Source organism: Hyla sarda, unplaced genomic scaffold (assembly GCF_029499605.1).
Source record: "Hyla sarda isolate aHylSar1 unplaced genomic scaffold, aHylSar1.hap1 scaffold_1472, whole genome shotgun sequence".
Lineage (NCBI taxonomy): Eukaryota > Metazoa > Chordata > Amphibia > Anura > Hylidae > Hyla > Hyla sarda.
Window position 1 is genome coordinate 39,225 of NW_026608104.1, and position 17,080 is coordinate 56,304.

Sequence of the window (17,080 nt, forward strand, 5' to 3'; positions counted from 1 at the left end):
AAGTGATTTCGGCGGAGAAATATATATATATATATATATATATATATATATATATATATATGCGCACACACACACATAGATATAAACGTATTCTCCGTTGAGATATTGCAGCCGCTGCTGTGTCCAGGCCCAGGAGCCTTAGCACTGTGCTGTGATGTCACTCAATACCACTGACATCACTAGGTGTAAACAACATCTCTCCTTTGCTGTGTATGTGACTATGGAGCTGTTTGGTGATGTCGTCTATTACGGCCTTCATAGAAGCAACAGGAGATTGTTGCATCCATCTTGAACCCTCAGAACTACAGTGCTATGATGTCACTCACTTCCACAGGCCTTGCAGAGTGTAAACAACAACAACCCAGCTTTGTTGTGTATGTAACCAAAGGGATTTGTGATGTCACCTAGAACCTTCACAGCAGCGACAGCTTTATGAGGAGCATCAGCACTGCTCTGCCTGAGCAGAACCATCACCGCCATAGGTTGTCAAATAACCCGGATTTAACCCACACAGGTAAGTCCAATGGGGTGCAGGCATGTCCTCTATGCTTACAGCTTCCCGTGGGTGTTGGTTTGATACCGTTTGGGGACAGCCAAGGAGGCATCTGCAGGCAACAAAGGTAGGTGTGTGCTTGTGTGTGTGTTTCCTATGCAGATCCTAAGCCCAGTGTCACATGCAAGTAGGAGGAGTAAGAAGGGTTCCTGGCAAATCCGGGTTATGGATTGCATTTAAAAAGGCCCCGTGGGAGTGCAATGGGCCCCTGTCTTGCTGCTTAGCAATAATGGTATGGGTTTAGGTTCTGCTGTGTGTACTGGTGGTTGACTGCCCCCCAGCCCAGAGTGTGCATGGAAAATTGTCTGGCAGCCTCCCTGACAGCAAGCAGTGATAGTGCCCATGAAGGGGACCTTGTTGGGCCCGCCCCTTTCACGGTTATCGCTTCTCGGCCTTTTGGCTAAGATCTTGTATCTTGTCAAGGGGCTCTGAGTTCGTCGAACCTTCGGCCTTGAGGCATCGGCGGTTTTTTAGCCGTCTTAAGCCTCACGCTGCTATAGGAGGAGGACTTACAAAGAACGGGAAGGCGATCCCCCATGGCGACCCTTAGGTTTGCTGCGCATACTGAAACTCGGATTAAGAACACCTTCCGTATTGAAGTGGATGAGGAGAAAAAGGAGAAGATGACTTTGGAATTTTTTGTCAAGAGAATTATGCTGGATTTATTGCACATTCAGAGAGAAGATGTGTTTTGCCTAAAAGACCCAGGTAAAGGACTTTTCATTCTTACCTTGACTTCCGCATCTGCATGTGACCATATGTTTGAGAAAGTTCGGGAGCTTGCCAATGAGGAGGATATGAAAGGACTTGTTTTCATTGCTCTATATTCTAATGGCGATGTTCCACTGGTGGTTACTATGCACGATCCATACGTGGATATAAGAGACATTGTCTTATTTTTAAACCAATATTGTGCGGAAGTCAAATACTCTCATAAAATAATGAATGCAATGGACTTTTGGACTGGAAAGCATAAGTTTGCTGTTAAGTTCAGAGAAGATGTGAGAGGAATTGGAGGTCTGTGTCGCCCACCTGCAAATTTTTTAATTGGGCGTAAACGTGGCTATTTATTCTACCCTGGGATGCCGTATTATTGCAGGAAATGCCATGAATATGGTCATACACAAGAATCTTGCAAAGAGGAAGTGGTTATTTGCAAAAGATGTGGCCAAAAAGGCCACACCACTTTGGACTGTCAAAATGAGATTCTGTGTAATGTGTGTAAGCAGAAAGGACACGCTTTTAAGGATTGTCCTCAACGCTCCTGGGCCAATATTGTGGCTACGTCGGCTGGTCCCTCGATGAGGAAGAGCTCCATGGATGCTGTGCCTGTGCCTAAGACCCACACCCTGAAAGTGATGCCTGAGTCTTCTGCTACCGGAATTCCTGTGATACCTGCTGTGGCTCATGTCTCCAAAAGCATTGTGTCCCCGGGGAAGGTCGTGGGACCTGAGACAGAAGTGAGGGGTTCTCCTCTCATGGAAGTTGAGGGTCCTGGACCGCCCAGAAGGGATACAGAGGAGATGGATGTAGAAGAACGGCGAAAGAGGAAAAGCAGAGACCGGAAAGAGGAAAAGGGCCTTAACATCAAAAGGAGTGGTCGAGTTAGTGCGGACGAGGGGAACGTGGAGATTGTCTGCCAAAAGGTTATAACAGCATCCGACCCTGTTAATATTGAGGAATTTGTGTCACCACCTACAGATTGGGGTTCTTTGTCTGAGGATAATGAATGACCCAGGAGCTACCAAGTGTTAATATCTCCTCCTTCAATGTGAGGAGTTTGAAGAGCCCAGAGAGGAGGGCTGCTTTATTTTCTTTCTTGTCTTCTTTGCCTACAGACATTTTATTTTTACAGGAATGTGCCTTTGATTATGATATCAATTATTCATCTTTGAGATCTGAATGGACTCTTGGCCCGTCTGTGTGGTCAGGGGATAATGAGAGGAAAGTGACTGGTGTTGGCATACTGTTCAAGAGCAGTGAGTATAAAGTTACCTCCTTCACAGACATTGTACCCGGTAGAGCCCTGCTCGTTCATATTATTTATAATGACATGAATATGAGACTTTTAAATGTATATGCCTCTCCAGATAAGGATGAAAGATCTGATTTATTAGAGAAAATTCAGTTTTATTTACTGGGTTCATCCCCGCTTATCATCGCTGGTGATTTTAATTGTATAATGGCAGGAGAGGAGCGGGCTGGAGGATCTGAACAAAGGAAAGATAAGACTGAAAAACAACTAAAGGATTTTATAGTTGATTTTAATTTAAAAGATTTGTGGAGAACCTCTTTCCCTAATGACCCTGGGTATACCTGGGGGAATAGCCTTTATATGTCAAGGATTGATTATATTTTTGCTTCTGGATTTGCATTTTATGGGAATATGCAATTGACTTCTACCTTTTTTTCAGATCATAAGATTTTATCTGCTACATGTAAGTTTGATGGGGTTTGCAGAGCCAAAGGAGTCTGGCGTCTGAATGTCTCTTTGCTTGAAGATGAAGAAATTAAATGTAATTTTATCTATCTTTTTAAAAAATTGCAGAACTCAAGGACTAATTTTAATTCTCTTTTAGCATGGTGGGAATTCTGCAAGGTAAAATTTAAAGAGTATTTTATTAAGATGGGTGTTAAAAAAACAAAAGAGAAATTGAAATGGTATAGAGATCTTAACACAAAACTACAAACCTATTATCAACTCAAAGAGCTGGGTGTATATGTAGACGATCTGATTTTAAGTGTTAAAAGTGATATTCAGAAGGCTATAACTAACAAAGGGAAAGAAATAATTTTTAACTCCAAAGTTGAATGTAAAGAGAAGGATGAAAAGTGTACAAGATTCTTTTTTAAAAAGGTAATGGAAACAAAAAAGTTAATGATTAACATTGAGGATGAAACTACTAATGTAGGAATGTTATCCAAAGCTAAATCCTTTTATCAAGATCTGTTTAATGAGAAACCCATTGATATATCTGCTGCTAATTTTCTCCTAAGCACTTTAGATTGTGGTTTAAGTAAGGAGGACCAAGATGCACTTTGCACAGAAGTAAGATGCCAAGAATTAGAAATTGCTGCTAAAAGTTTATCCACAGGTAAAACACCAGGTTCTGATGGACTTCCTGTAGAGTTTTATAAAACCTTTTGGGAGATTTTTAAAGATGATTTGCTTAATATTTTTAAGGAGGCTTTTAATTCTGATGTTCTACCTTTATCTTGGAGGAGTGGTATAGTGTCTCTGATCCCCAAAAAGGGGGATAGGAACAGCTTAGAAAATTGGAGACCAATTACGCTTCTTAATGTTGATTATAAGATTATGTCAAAAATTTTTGTTAACAGAATGAAGCCGTTTTTGTACAAGGTCATCCATGTGGATCAGGTATGTGGTGTCCCAGGAAGGAGTGTAGCTGAACCTTTAAATGCTATTAGGGACGTCATATGGTATCAGCAAGAGCGGAATCAAAATCTAGCCATTCTATCTCTAGATTTTCATAAAGCGTTCGATAGAGTATCACATTGTTTTTTATGGATGGTTTTACAACGCATGGGTTTTCCTAACATATTTATTAAGCAAATTGCTCTCTTATATAAAGGTTCTTTTAGCAGGATTTTAATAAATGGTTTCCTTACAGATTTTATTAATTTATCATCAGGGGTAAAGCAAGGCTGCCCTCTGTCTCCTATACTGTTTATATGTGCAATAGAACCTCTGTTAAACTTAATAAGGAATGATAAAATAATAAAAGGAGTGCCAGTTCCTGGAGGTAATAATGCCACCCTTAAAGTGTGTGGCTATATGGATGATATTAATGTTTTTTGTGAAAGTGCCTTCTCTTTACAAAGAGTTGTTGATGTTACTGATTTCTTTTGTAAAGCTTCTGCTTTTAAACTTAATTTATCTAAATGTGACTGTTTTTATATAGGTAAATGGGAAAACGTGCAAATACCAAACCTAAAATTACAGTCAGAAAAAATAAAAATCCTTGGAGTCATCTTTGATAAAAATAACAATGGTGAGGAAAGTTGGCTAATGGTAAAAGAAAAGGTAAAGAAAAAGGTAGACTTTTGGTCCCTTAGGAAATTATCCTTAGAAGGTAAAATTTTGGTGATTAAGGCTATGCTAATACCCATTATGCTCTATTTAAATATGATTTATCCTCCTAATGAACTTATGTCTAGGCAACTTCAGAGGATTCTCTTTGAGTTTCTATGGAGTTCTAAAGCAGAAAAATTAAAAAGAGATACTATGTATAAGTCACAAAAAAATGGAGGAAAACAGGTTCCCTGTATTAGAAAATTTTTATACTTAAGGTTTTTTAGTTGGTGTTTTAGGGGACTTTTTATGAAAAGTGTATGGTCCTGTTTTTTAAAGTACTCTGCGGGACATATTTTTAGAAAAAGAGAATGGGTGTTTTTATCATTATCTTCTCCTGTACTTTTAACTCCGCCTAAACATTATGCCATCTTAGAAAAAATTATACGTATGTATAACCTTAAAGACTTTGACTTGTTAACCTTGAGGGATGCTCGCAAGATAGAAGTACAGTTAAATTTGCAAGAAGAAATATGTATGGTCTCTAATTTTTCTTATAATAGGTGTGTACAAATATGGAAAAAGGTAAACGAGCCATATCTTTTTAATGAGCACAAGGATTTAGCATGGATGATTATCCATGAGTGTCTTCCGGTAAGATTTTTCCAATATAGAAGAGGTCTAAATGCTGTATGTGTCTGTCCCCGGGATAATTGCAATATAGATGAAACTGTTTTGCACCTTTTCTGGAATTGTTATTTTGCACAAAAGGTTTTTAGACTAATTGGTTCTTTATTGAAATTCCTAACAGGTCTAAAAGTTTTAAATCATGAAGTTGTTTTATATGGCAAAAGTGATGGAGTTACGAAAGAAAAAGAGAGAATTTTGTGGATTTTTATCAACTGTACAAAAAATGTATTATGGAAAGTTCGTAATATCCTTGTCTTCAAAAGAGATTTTATTTGTGAAAAAGAATGTTTGAAGATGATATACAGTGAAGTTTACTTGTACTATTTAATTGATAAAAAGAGATATGGGCAGAAAAAAGCATTAGCTATGTGGAATTTACATTTATGGAAAACAGTATTTGATGTATTGTAAACATTTTTTGTGATGTATTTAAGTTTTTGAGTTTTTTCAATAAAAATGTAAAAAAAAAAAAATCTGTTCTTATCAGTTTAATATCTGATACGTCCCCTATCTGGGGACCATATATTAAATGGATTTTTGAGAACGGGGGCCGATTTCGAAGCTTGCTTCCGTCGCCCTATGCATTGACCCGATATGGCAGTATCTTCGGGTACAGTGCACCACCCCCTTACAGGGTTAAAAAGAAAGATTCCTACTTTCATTGCTACCTGCTTGCTGGCTAGCCAGCTAGCCAGCCCTGTGGGCCTTGCTGCTGCTGCAGCCAATAAACAAAAGGTGGTGCTGCTGCTGCTTCTGCTGCTTCTGCTTCTGCTTGTGTCTGGCCCCTGTTGGAGCGTCCAGGCACAGGACTTCAGCTGCTGCTGACTAAATGGCCTCCTTAATTGGATCATTTGAGTAGCCAGCACACCTGTGCAGGTAGGGCATGACATGATAGGCAGCTGCCTTGATAGCGGGTGGGTGCTGAATGTTCCTAATTGACAAAATAAGATTAATGCTTATGAAGAAATATAAAATCTCATCCCTTCCCCAATATCGCGCCACACCCCTACCCCTTAATTCCCTGGTTGAACGTGATGGACATATGTCTTTTTTCGACCGTACTAACTATGTAACTATGTAACATAACATGGGGGGGGGGGGGTCTCCTGGCTGTTCACACAGGTGTGTCATTGCTGTACATTGACCATGCATTGCTTCTGTGGTATTGCAAAGGCAAAGACAAATGCTTCCAGCCATCCATTGCACTAATGGATTGGTCATCAGCTGGCTGTCTATGTCCCGCATCAATATAGACCAAAGTACAGAGGGTTAGGCTATGCTATTGTGCACCTACCTGATGCATCAGAAGGTGCGAGGCCCTTGCTAAATTCTGTGCACAGACTTTGAGATCTATGCTTTAGACTGTATCTAAACCTGCTCCAACATGGACTGACATTCTGGCCTACTTTCAGCCGATGCGACTTGTCTGTCGCTGAACAGTCGCTTTTTATGTATTCAGCACCTATGTATAATGTTGTAAAAATGCTCTAGAAGCTAAAGTCGCAGAAATGTCACACATATTTGGCCTGCAACTTTCTGTGCGACAAATTCAGACAGGAAAAATCAGTATAAATCCTTAGAAAATTATCCCCCAGTGTCTCCATCTGCTGGCGGTATTGAATAAGCATTGCTGCACTGATGGGGTATGCATTAGACGAAAAAAAAGAAGAAAAAGAAGAATAATACGCCCAGAAAAGAGGCGAAAAGGAGAAAAACGTAAAAAAACGTGAAAAAAAAGTAAGAGGAAGAGAAGGGAAAAAAAGGTGGAAATGGGTTTAAAAGTGATTTCGGCGGAGAAATATATATATATATATATATATATATATATATGCGCACACACACACATAGATATAAACGTATTCTCCGTTGAGATATTGCAGTTGCTGCTGTGTCCAGGCCCAGGAGCCTTAGCACTGTGCTGTGATGTCACTCAATACCACTGACATCACTAGGTGTAAACAACATCTCTCCTTTGCTGTGTATGTGACTATGGAGCTGTTTGGTGATGTCGTCTATTACGGCCTTCATAGAAGCAACAGGAGATTGTTGCATCCATCTTGAACCCTCAGAACTACAGTGCTATGATGTCACTCACTTCCACAGGCCTTGCAGAGTGTAAACAACAACAACCCAGCTTTGTTGTGTATGTAACCAAAGGGATTTGTGATGTCACCTAGAACCTTCACAGCAGCGACAGCTTTATGAGGAGCATCAGCACTGCTCTGCCTGAGCAGAACCATCACCGCCATAGGTTGTCAAATAACCCGGATTTAACCCACACAGGTAAGTCCAATGGGGTGCAGGCATGTCCTCTATGCTTACAGCTTCCCGTGGGTGTTGGTTTGATACCGTTTGGGGACAGCCAAGGAGGCATCTGCAGGCAACAAAGGTAGGTGTGTGCTTGTGTGTGTGTTTCCTATGCAGATCCTAAGCCCAGTGTCACATGCAAGTAGGAGGAGTAAGAAGGGTTCCTGGCAAATCCGGGTTATGGATTGCATTTAAAAAGGCCCCGTGGGAGTGCAATGGGCCCCTGTCTTGCTGCTTAGCAATAATGGTATGGGTTTAGGTTCTGCTGTGTGTACTGGTGGTTGACTGCCCCCCAGCCCAGAGTGTGCATGGAAAATTGTCTGGCAGCCTCCCTGACAGCAAGCAGTGATAGTGCCCATGAAGGGGACCTTGTTGGGCCCGCCCCTTTCACGGTTATCGCTTCTCGGCCTTTTGGCTAAGATCAAGTGTAGTATCTGTTCTTATCAGTTTAATATCTGATACGTCCCCTATCTGGGGACCATATATTAAATGGATTTTTGAGAACGGGGGCCGATTTCGAAGCTTGCTTCCGTCGCCCTATGCATTGACCCGATATGGCAGTATCTTCGGGTACAGTGCACCACCCCCTTACAGGGTTAAAAAGAAAGATTCCTACTTTCATTGCTACCTGCTTGCTGGCTAGCCAGCTAGCCAGCCCTGTGGGCCTTGCTGCTGCTGCAGCCAATAAACAAAAGGTGGTGCTGCTGCTGCTTCTGCTGCTTCTGCTTCTGCTTGTGTCTGGCCCCTGTTGGAGCGTCCAGGCACAGGACTTCTGCTGCTGCTGACTAAATGGCCTCCTTAATTGGATCATTTGAGTAGCCAGCACACCTGTGCAGGTAGGGCATGACATGATAGGCAGCTGCCTTGATAGCGGGTGGGTGCTGAATGTTCCTAATTGACAAAATAAGATTAATGCTTATGAAGAAATATAAAATCTCATCCCTTCCCCAATATCGCGCCACACCCCTACCCCTTAATTCCCTGGTTGAACGTGATGGACATATGTCTTTTTTCGACCGTACTAACTATGTAACTATGTAACATAACATGGGGGGGGGGGGGGTCTCCTGGCTGTTCACACAGGTGTGTCATTGCTGTACATTGACCATGCATTGCTTCTGTGGTATTGCAAAGGCAAAGACAAATGCTTCCAGCCATCCATTGCACTAATGGATTGGTCATCAGCTGGCTGTCTATGTCCCGCATCAATATAGACCAAAGTACAGAGGGTTAGGCTATGCTATTGTGCACCTACCTGATGCATCAGAAGGTGCGAGGCCCTTGCTAAATTCTGTGCACAGACTTTGAGATCTATGCTTTAGACTGTATCTAAACCTGCTCCAACATGGACTGACATTCTGGCCTACTTTCAGCCGATGCGACTTGTCTGTCGCTGAACAGTCGCTTTTTATGTATTCAGCACCTATGTATAATGTTGTAAAAATGCTCTAGAAGCTAAAGTCGCAGAAATGTCACACATATTTGGCCTGCAACTTTCTGTGCGACAAATTCAGACAGGAAAAATCAGTATAAATCCTTAGAAAATTATCCCCCAGTGTCTCCATCTGCTGGCGGTATTGAATAAGCATTGCTGCACTGATGGGGTATGCATTAGACGAAAAAAAAGAAGAAAAAGAAGAATAATACGCCCAGAAAAGAGGCGAAAAGGAGAAAAACGTAAAAAAACGTGAAAAAAAAGTAAGAGGAAGAGAAGGGAAAAAAAGGTGGAAATGGGTTTAAAAGTGATTTCGGCGGAGAAATATATATATATATATATATATATATATATATATATATATATGCGCACACACACACATAGATATAAACGTATTCTCCGTTGAGATATTGCAGCCGCTGCTGTGTCCAGGCCCAGGAGCCTTAGCACTGTGCTGTGATGTCACTCAATACCACTGACATCACTAGGTGTAAACAACATCTCTCCTTTGCTGTGTATGTGACTATGGAGCTGTTTGGTGATGTCGTCTATTACGGCCTTCATAGAAGCAACAGGAGATTGTTGCATCCATCTTGAACCCTCAGAACTACAGTGCTATGATGTCACTCACTTCCACAGGCCTTGCAGAGTGTAAACAACAACAACCCAGCTTTGTTGTGTATGTAACCAAAGGGATTTGTGATGTCACCTAGAACCTTCACAGCAGCGACAGCTTTATGAGGAGCATCAGCACTGCTCTGCCTGAGCAGAACCATCACCGCCATAGGTTGTCAAATAACCCGGATTTAACCCACACAGGTAAGTCCAATGGGGTGCAGGCATGTCCTCTATGCTTACAGCTTCCCGTGGGTGTTGGTTTGATACCGTTTGGGGACAGCCAAGGAGGCATCTGCAGGCAACAAAGGTAGGTGTGTGCTTGTGTGTGTGTTTCCTATGCAGATCCTAAGCCCAGTGTCACATGCAAGTAGGAGGAGTAAGAAGGGTTCCTGGCAAATCCGGGTTATGGATTGCATTTAAAAAGGCCCCGTGGGAGTGCAATGGGCCCCTGTCTTGCTGCTTAGCAATAATGGTATGGGTTTAGGTTCTGCTGTGTGTACTGGTGGTTGACTGCCCCCCAGCCCAGAGTGTGCATGGAAAATTGTCTGGCAGCCTCCCTGACAGCAAGCAGTGATAGTGCCCATGAAGGGGACCTTGTTGGGCCCGCCCCTTTCACGGTTATCGCTTCTCGGCCTTTTGGCTAAGATCAAGTGTAGTATCTGTTCTTATCAGTTTAATATCTGATACGTCCCCTATCTGGGGACCATATATTAAATGGATTTTTGAGAACGGGGGCCGATTTCGAAGCTTGCTTCCGTCGCCCTATGCATTGACCCGATATGGCAGTATCTTCGGGTACAGTGCACCACCCCCTTACAGGGTTAAAAAGAAAGATTCCTACTTTCATTGCTACCTGCTTGCTGGCTAGCCAGCTAGCCAGCCCTGTGGGCCTTGCTGCTGCTGCAGCCAATAAACAAAAGGTGGTGCTGCTGCTGCTTCTGCTGCTTCTGCTTCTGCTTGTGTCTGGCCCCTGTTGGAGCGTCCAGGCACAGGACTTCTGCTGCTGCTGACTAAATGGCCTCCTTAATTGGATCATTTGAGTAGCCAGCACACCTGTGCAGGTAGGGCATGACATGATAGGCAGCTGCCTTGATAGCGGGTGGGTGCTGAATGTTCCTAATTGACAAAATAAGATTAATGCTTATGAAGAAATATAAAATCTCATCCCTTCCCCAATATCGCGCCACACCCCTACCCCTTAATTCCCTGGTTGAACGTGATGGACATATGTCTTTTTTCGACCGTACTAACTATGTAACTATGTAACATAACATGGGGGGGGGGGGGTCTCCTGGCTGTTCACACAGGTGTGTCATTGCTATACATTGACCATGCATTGCTTCTGTGGTATTGCAAAGGCAAAGACAAATGCTTCCAGCCATCCATTGCACTAATGGATTGGTCATCAGCTGGCTGTCTATGTCCCGCATCAATATAGACCAAAGTACAGAGGGTTAGGCTATGCTATTGTGCACCTACCTGATGCATCAGAAGGTGCGAGGCCCTTGCTAAATTCTGTGCACAGACTTTGAGATCTATGCTTTAGACTGTATCTAAACCTGCTCCAACATGGACTGACATTCTGGCCTACTTTCAGCCGATGCGACTTGTCTGTCGCTGAACAGTCGCTTTTTATGTATTCAGCACCTATGTATAATGTTGTAAAAATGCTCTAGAAGCTAAAGTCGCAGAAATGTCACACATATTTGGCCTGCAACTTTCTGTGCGACAAATTCAGACAGGAAAAATCAGTATAAATCCTTAGAAAATTATCCCCCAGTGTCTCCATCTGCTGGCGGTATTGAATAAGCATTGCTGCACTGATGGGGTATGCATTAGACGGAAAAAAAGAAGAAAAAGAAGAATAATACGCCCAGAAAAGAGGCGAAAAGGAGAAAAACGTAAAAAAACGTGAAAAAAAAGTAAGAGGAAGAGAAGGGAAAAAAAGGTGGAAATGGGTTTAAAAGTGATTTCGGCGGAGAAATATATATATATATATATATATATATATATATATATATATATGCGCACACACACACATAGATATAAACGTATTCTCCGTTGAGATATTGCAGCCGCTGCTGTGTCCAGGCCCAGGAGCCTTAGCACTGTGCTGTGATGTCACTCAATACCACTGACATCACTAGGTGTAAACAACATCTCTCCTTTGCTGTGTATGTGACTATGGAGCTGTTTGGTGATGTCGTCTATTACGGCCTTCATAGAAGCAACAGGAGATTGTTGCATCCATCTTGAACCCTCAGAACTACAGTGCTATGATGTCACTCACTTCCACAGGCCTTGCAGAGTGTAAACAACAACAACCCAGCTTTGTTGTGTATGTAACCAAAGGGATTTGTGATGTCACCTAGAACCTTCACAGCAGCGACAGCTTTATGAGGAGCATCAGCACTGCTCTGCCTGAGCAGAACCATCACCGCCATAGGTTGTCAAATAACCCGGATTTAACCCACACAGGTAAGTCCAATGGGGTGCAGGCATGTCCTCTATGCTTACAGCTTCCCGTGGGTGTTGGTTTGATACCGTTTGGGGACAGCCAAGGAGGCATCTGCAGGCAACAAAGGTAGGTGTGTGCTTGTGTGTGTGTTTCCTATGCAGATCCTAAGCCCAGTGTCACATGCAAGTAGGAGGAGTAAGAAGGGTTCCTGGCAAATCCGGGTTATGGATTGCATTTAAAAAGGCCCCGTGGGAGTGCAATGGGCCCCTGTCTTGCTGCTTAGCAATAATGGTATGGGTTTAGGTTCTGCTGTGTGTACTGGTGGTTGACTGCCCCCCAGCCCAGAGTGTGCATGGAAAATTGTCTGGCAGCCTCCCTGACAGCAAGCAGTGATAGTGCCCATGAAGGGGACCTTGTTGGGCCCGCCCCTTTCACGGTTATCGCTTCTCGGCCTTTTGGCTAAGATCAAGTGTAGTATCTGTTCTTATCAGTTTAATATCTGATACGTCCCCTATCTGGGGACCATATATTAAATGGATTTTTGAGAACGGGGGCCGATTTCGAAGCTTGCTTCCGTCGCCCTATGCATTGACCCGATATGGCAGTATCTTCGGGTACAGTGCACCACCCCCTTACAGGGTTAAAAAGAAAGATTCCTACTTTCATTGCTACCTGCTTGCTGGCTAGCCAGCTAGCCAGCCCTGTGGGCCTTGCTGCTGCTGCAGCCAATAAACAAAAGGTGGTGCTGCTGCTGCTTCTGCTGCTTCTGCTTCTGCTTGTGTCTGGCCCCTGTTGGAGCGTCCAGGCACAGGACTTCTGCTGCTGCTGACTAAATGGCCTCCTTAATTGGATCATTTGAGTAGCCAGCACACCTGTGCAGGTAGGGCATGACATGATAGGCAGCTGCCTTGATAGCGGGTGGGTGCTGAATGTTCCTAATTGACAAAATAAGATTAATGCTTATGAAGAAATATAAAATCTCATCCCTTCCCCAATATCGCGCCACACCCCTACCCCTTAATTCCCTGGTTGAACGTGATGGACATATGTCTTTTTTCGACCGTACTAACTATGTAACTATGTAACATAACATGGGGGGGGGGGGGTCTCCTGGCTGTTCACACAGGTGTGTCATTGCTGTACATTGACCATGCATTGCTTCTGTGGTATTGCAAAGGCAAAGACAAATGCTTCCAGCCATCCATTGCACTAATGGATTGGTCATCAGCTGGCTGTCTATGTCCCGCATCAATATAGACCAAAGTACAGAGGGTTAGGCTATGCTATTGTGCACCTACCTGATGCATCAGAAGGTGCGAGGCCCTTGCTAAATTCTGTGCACAGACTTTGAGATCTATGCTTTAGACTGTATCTAAACCTGCTCCAACATGGACTGACATTCTGGCCTACTTTCAGCCGATGCGACTTGTCTGTCGCTGAACAGTCGCTTTTTATGTATTCAGCACCTATGTATAATGTTGTAAAAATGCTCTAGAAGCTAAAGTCGCAGAAATGTCACACATATTTGGCCTGCAACTTTCTGTGCGACAAATTCAGACAGGAAAAATCAGTATAAATCCTTAGAAAATTATCCCCCAGTGTCTCCATCTGCTGGCGGTATTGAATAAGCATTGCTGCACTGATGGGGTATGCATTAGACGAAAAAAAAGAAGAAAAAGAAGAATAATACGCCCAGAAAAGAGGCGAAAAGGAGAAAAACGTAAAAAAACGTGAAAAAAAAGTAAGAGGAAGAGAAGGGAAAAAAAGGTGGAAATGGGTTTAAAAGTGATTTCGGCGGAGAAATATATATATATATATATATATATATATATATATATATATATGCGCACACACACACATAGATATAAACGTATTCTCCGTTGAGATATTGCAGCCGCTGCTGTGTCCAGGCCCAGGAGCCTTAGCACTGTGCTGTGATGTCACTCAATACCACTGACATCACTAGGTGTAAACAACATCTCTCCTTTGCTGTGTATGTGACTATGGAGCTGTTTGGTGATGTCGTCTATTACGGCCTTCATAGAAGCAACAGGAGATTGTTGCATCCATCTTGAACCCTCAGAACTACAGTGCTATGATGTCACTCACTTCCACAGGCCTTGCAGAGTGTAAACAACAACAACCCTGCTTTGTTGTGTATGTAACCAAAGGGATTTGTGATGTCACCTAGAACCTTCACAGCAGCGACAGCTTTATGAGGAGCATCAGCACTGCTCTGCCTGAGCAGAACCATCACCGCCATAGGTTGTCAAATAACCCGGATTTAACCCACACAGGTAAGTCCAATGGGGTGCAGGCATGTCCTCTATGCTTACAGCTTCCCGTGGGTGTTGGTTTGATACCGTTTGGGGACAGCCAAGGAGGCATCTGCAGGCAACAAAGGTAGGTGTGTGCTTGTGTGTGTGTTTCCTATGCAGATCCTAAGCCCAGTGTCACATGCAAGTAGGAGGAGTAAGAAGGGTTCCTGGCAAATCCGGGTTATGGATTGCATTTAAAAAGGCCCCGTGGGAGTGCAATGGGCCCCTGTCTTGCTGCTTAGCAATAATGGTATGGGTTTAGGTTCTGCTGTGTGTACTGGTGGTTGACTGCCCCCCAGCCCAGAGTGTGCATGGAAAATTGTCTGGCAGCCTCCCTGACAGCAAGCAGTGATAGTGCCCATGAAGGGGACCTTGTTGGGCCCGCCCCTTTCACGGTTATCGCTTCTCGGCCTTTTGGCTAAGATCAAGTGTAGTATCTGTTCTTATCAGTTTAATATCTGATACGTCCCCTATCTGGGGACCATATATTAAATGGATTTTTGAGAACGGGGGCCGATTTCGAAGCTTGCTTCCGTCGCCCTATGCATTGACCCGATATGGCAGTATCTTCGGGTACAGTGCACCACCCCCTTACAGGGTTAAAAAGAAAGATTCCTACTTTCATTGCTACCTGCTTGCTGGCTAGCCAGCTAGCCAGCCCTGTGGGCCTTGCTGCTGCTGCAGCCAATAAACAAAAGGTGGTGCTGCTTCTGCTGCTTCTGCTTCTGCTTGTGTCTGGCCCCTGTTGGAGCGTCCAGGCACAGGACTTCTGCTGCTGCTGACTAAATGGCCTCCTTAATTGGATCATTTGAGTAGCCAGCACACCTGTGCAGGTAGGGCATGACATGATAGGCAGCTGCCTTGATAGCGGGTGGGTGCTGAATGTTCCTAATTGACAAAATAAGATTAATGCTTATGAAGAAATATAAAATCTCATCCCTTCCCCAATATCGCGCCACACCCCTACCCCTTAATTCCCTGGTTGAACGTGATGGACATATGTCTTTTTTCGACCGTACTAACTATGTAACTATGTAACATAACATGGGGGGGGGGGGGTCTCCTGGCTGTTCACACAGGTGTGTCATTGCTGTACATTGACCATGCATTGCTTCTGTGGTATTGCAAAGGCAAAGACAAATGCTTCCAGCCATCCATTGCACTAATGGATTGGTCATCAGCTGGCTGTCTATGTCCCGCATCAATATAGACCAAAGTACAGAGGGTTAGGCTATGCTATTGTGCACCTACCTGATGCATCAGAAGGTGCGAGGCCCTTGCTAAATTCTGTGCACAGACTTTGAGATCTATGCTTTAGACTGTATCTAAACCTGCTCCAACATGGACTGACATTCTGGCCTACTTTCAGCCGATGCGACTTGTCTGTCGCTGAACAGTCGCTTTTTATGTATTCAGCACCTATGTATAATGTTGTAAAAATGCTCTAGAAGCTAAAGTCGCAGAAATGTCACACATATTTGGCCTGCAACTTTCTGTGCGACAAATTCAGACAGGAAAAATCAGTATAAATCCTTAGAAAATTATCCCCCAGTGTCTCCATCTGCTGGCGGTATTGAATAAGCATTGCTGCACTGATGGGGTATGCATTAGACGAAAAAAAAGAAGAAAAAGAAGAATAATACGCCCAGAAAAGAGGCGAAAAGGAGAAAAACGTAAAAAAACGTGAAAAAAAAGTAAGAGGAAGAGAAGGGAAAAAAAGGTGGAAATGGGTTTAAAAGTGATTTCGGCGGAGAAATATATATATATATATATATATATATATATATATATATATATATATGCGCACACACACACATAGATATAAACGTATTCTCCGTTGAGATATTGCAGCCGCTGCTGTGTCCAGGCCCAGGAGCCTTAGCACTGTGCTGTGATGTCACTCAATACCACTGACATCACTAGGTGTAAACAACATCTCTCCTTTGCTGTGTATGTGACTATGGAGCTGTTTGGTGATGTCGTCTATTACGGCCTTCATAGAAGCAACAGGAGATTGTTGCATCCATCTTGAACCCTCAGAACTACAGTGCTATGATGTCACTCACTTCCACAGGCCTTGCAGAGTGTAAACAACAACAACCCAGCTTTGTTGTGTATGTAACCAAAGGGATTTGTGATGTCACCTAGAACCTTCACAGCAGCGACAGCTTTATGAGGAGCATCAGCACTGCTCTGCCTGAGCAGAACCATCACCGCCATAGGTTGTCAAATAACCCGGATTTAACCCACACAGGTAAGTCCAATGGGGTGCAGGCATGTCCTCTATGCTTACAGCTTCCCGTGGGTGTTGGTTTGATACCGTTTGGGGACAGCCAAGGAGGCATCTGCAGGCAACAAAGGTAGGTGTGTGCTTGTGTGTGTGTTTCCTATGCAGATCCTAAGCCCAGTGTCACATGCAAGTAGGAGGAGTAAGAAGGGTTCCTGGCAAATCCGGGTTATGGATTGCATTTAAAAAGGCCCCGTGGGAGTGCAATGGGCCTCTGTCTTGCTGCTTAGCAATAATGGTATGGGTTTAGGTTCTGCTGTGTGTACTGGTGGTTGACTGCCCCCCAGCCCAGAGTGTGCATGGAAAATTGTCTGGCAGCCTCCCTGACAGCAAGCAGTGATAGTGCCCATGAAGGGGACCTTGTTGGGCCCGCCCCTTTCA

General features: G+C 43.5%; 5 non-coding genes across 5 annotated transcripts; all 5 read left to right on the forward strand.

The window, feature by feature from the left end:
- Positions 1–5,703: 5,703 nt before the first annotated feature.
- LOC130308280 (U2 spliceosomal RNA) lies at positions 5,704–5,902 on the forward strand. The gene has a single exon (XR_008857269.1). It is a non-coding gene; the product is annotated as a U2 spliceosomal RNA (small nuclear RNA).
- A 2,076-nt stretch (positions 5,903–7,978) lies between these two features.
- On the forward strand, positions 7,979–8,169 carry LOC130308263 (U2 spliceosomal RNA). Its single transcript, XR_008857252.1, has one exon. It is a non-coding gene; the product is annotated as a U2 spliceosomal RNA (small nuclear RNA).
- A 2,087-nt stretch (positions 8,170–10,256) lies between these two features.
- On the forward strand, positions 10,257–10,447 carry LOC130308264 (U2 spliceosomal RNA). The gene has a single exon (XR_008857253.1). It is a non-coding gene; the product is annotated as a U2 spliceosomal RNA (small nuclear RNA).
- Positions 10,448–12,533: 2,086 nt separating this feature from the next.
- LOC130308265 (U2 spliceosomal RNA) lies at positions 12,534–12,724 on the forward strand. Its single transcript, XR_008857254.1, has one exon. It is a non-coding gene; the product is annotated as a U2 spliceosomal RNA (small nuclear RNA).
- A 2,086-nt stretch (positions 12,725–14,810) lies between these two features.
- On the forward strand, positions 14,811–15,001 carry LOC130308266 (U2 spliceosomal RNA). The gene has a single exon (XR_008857255.1). It is a non-coding gene; the product is annotated as a U2 spliceosomal RNA (small nuclear RNA).
- Positions 15,002–17,080: the final 2,079 nt, after the last annotated feature.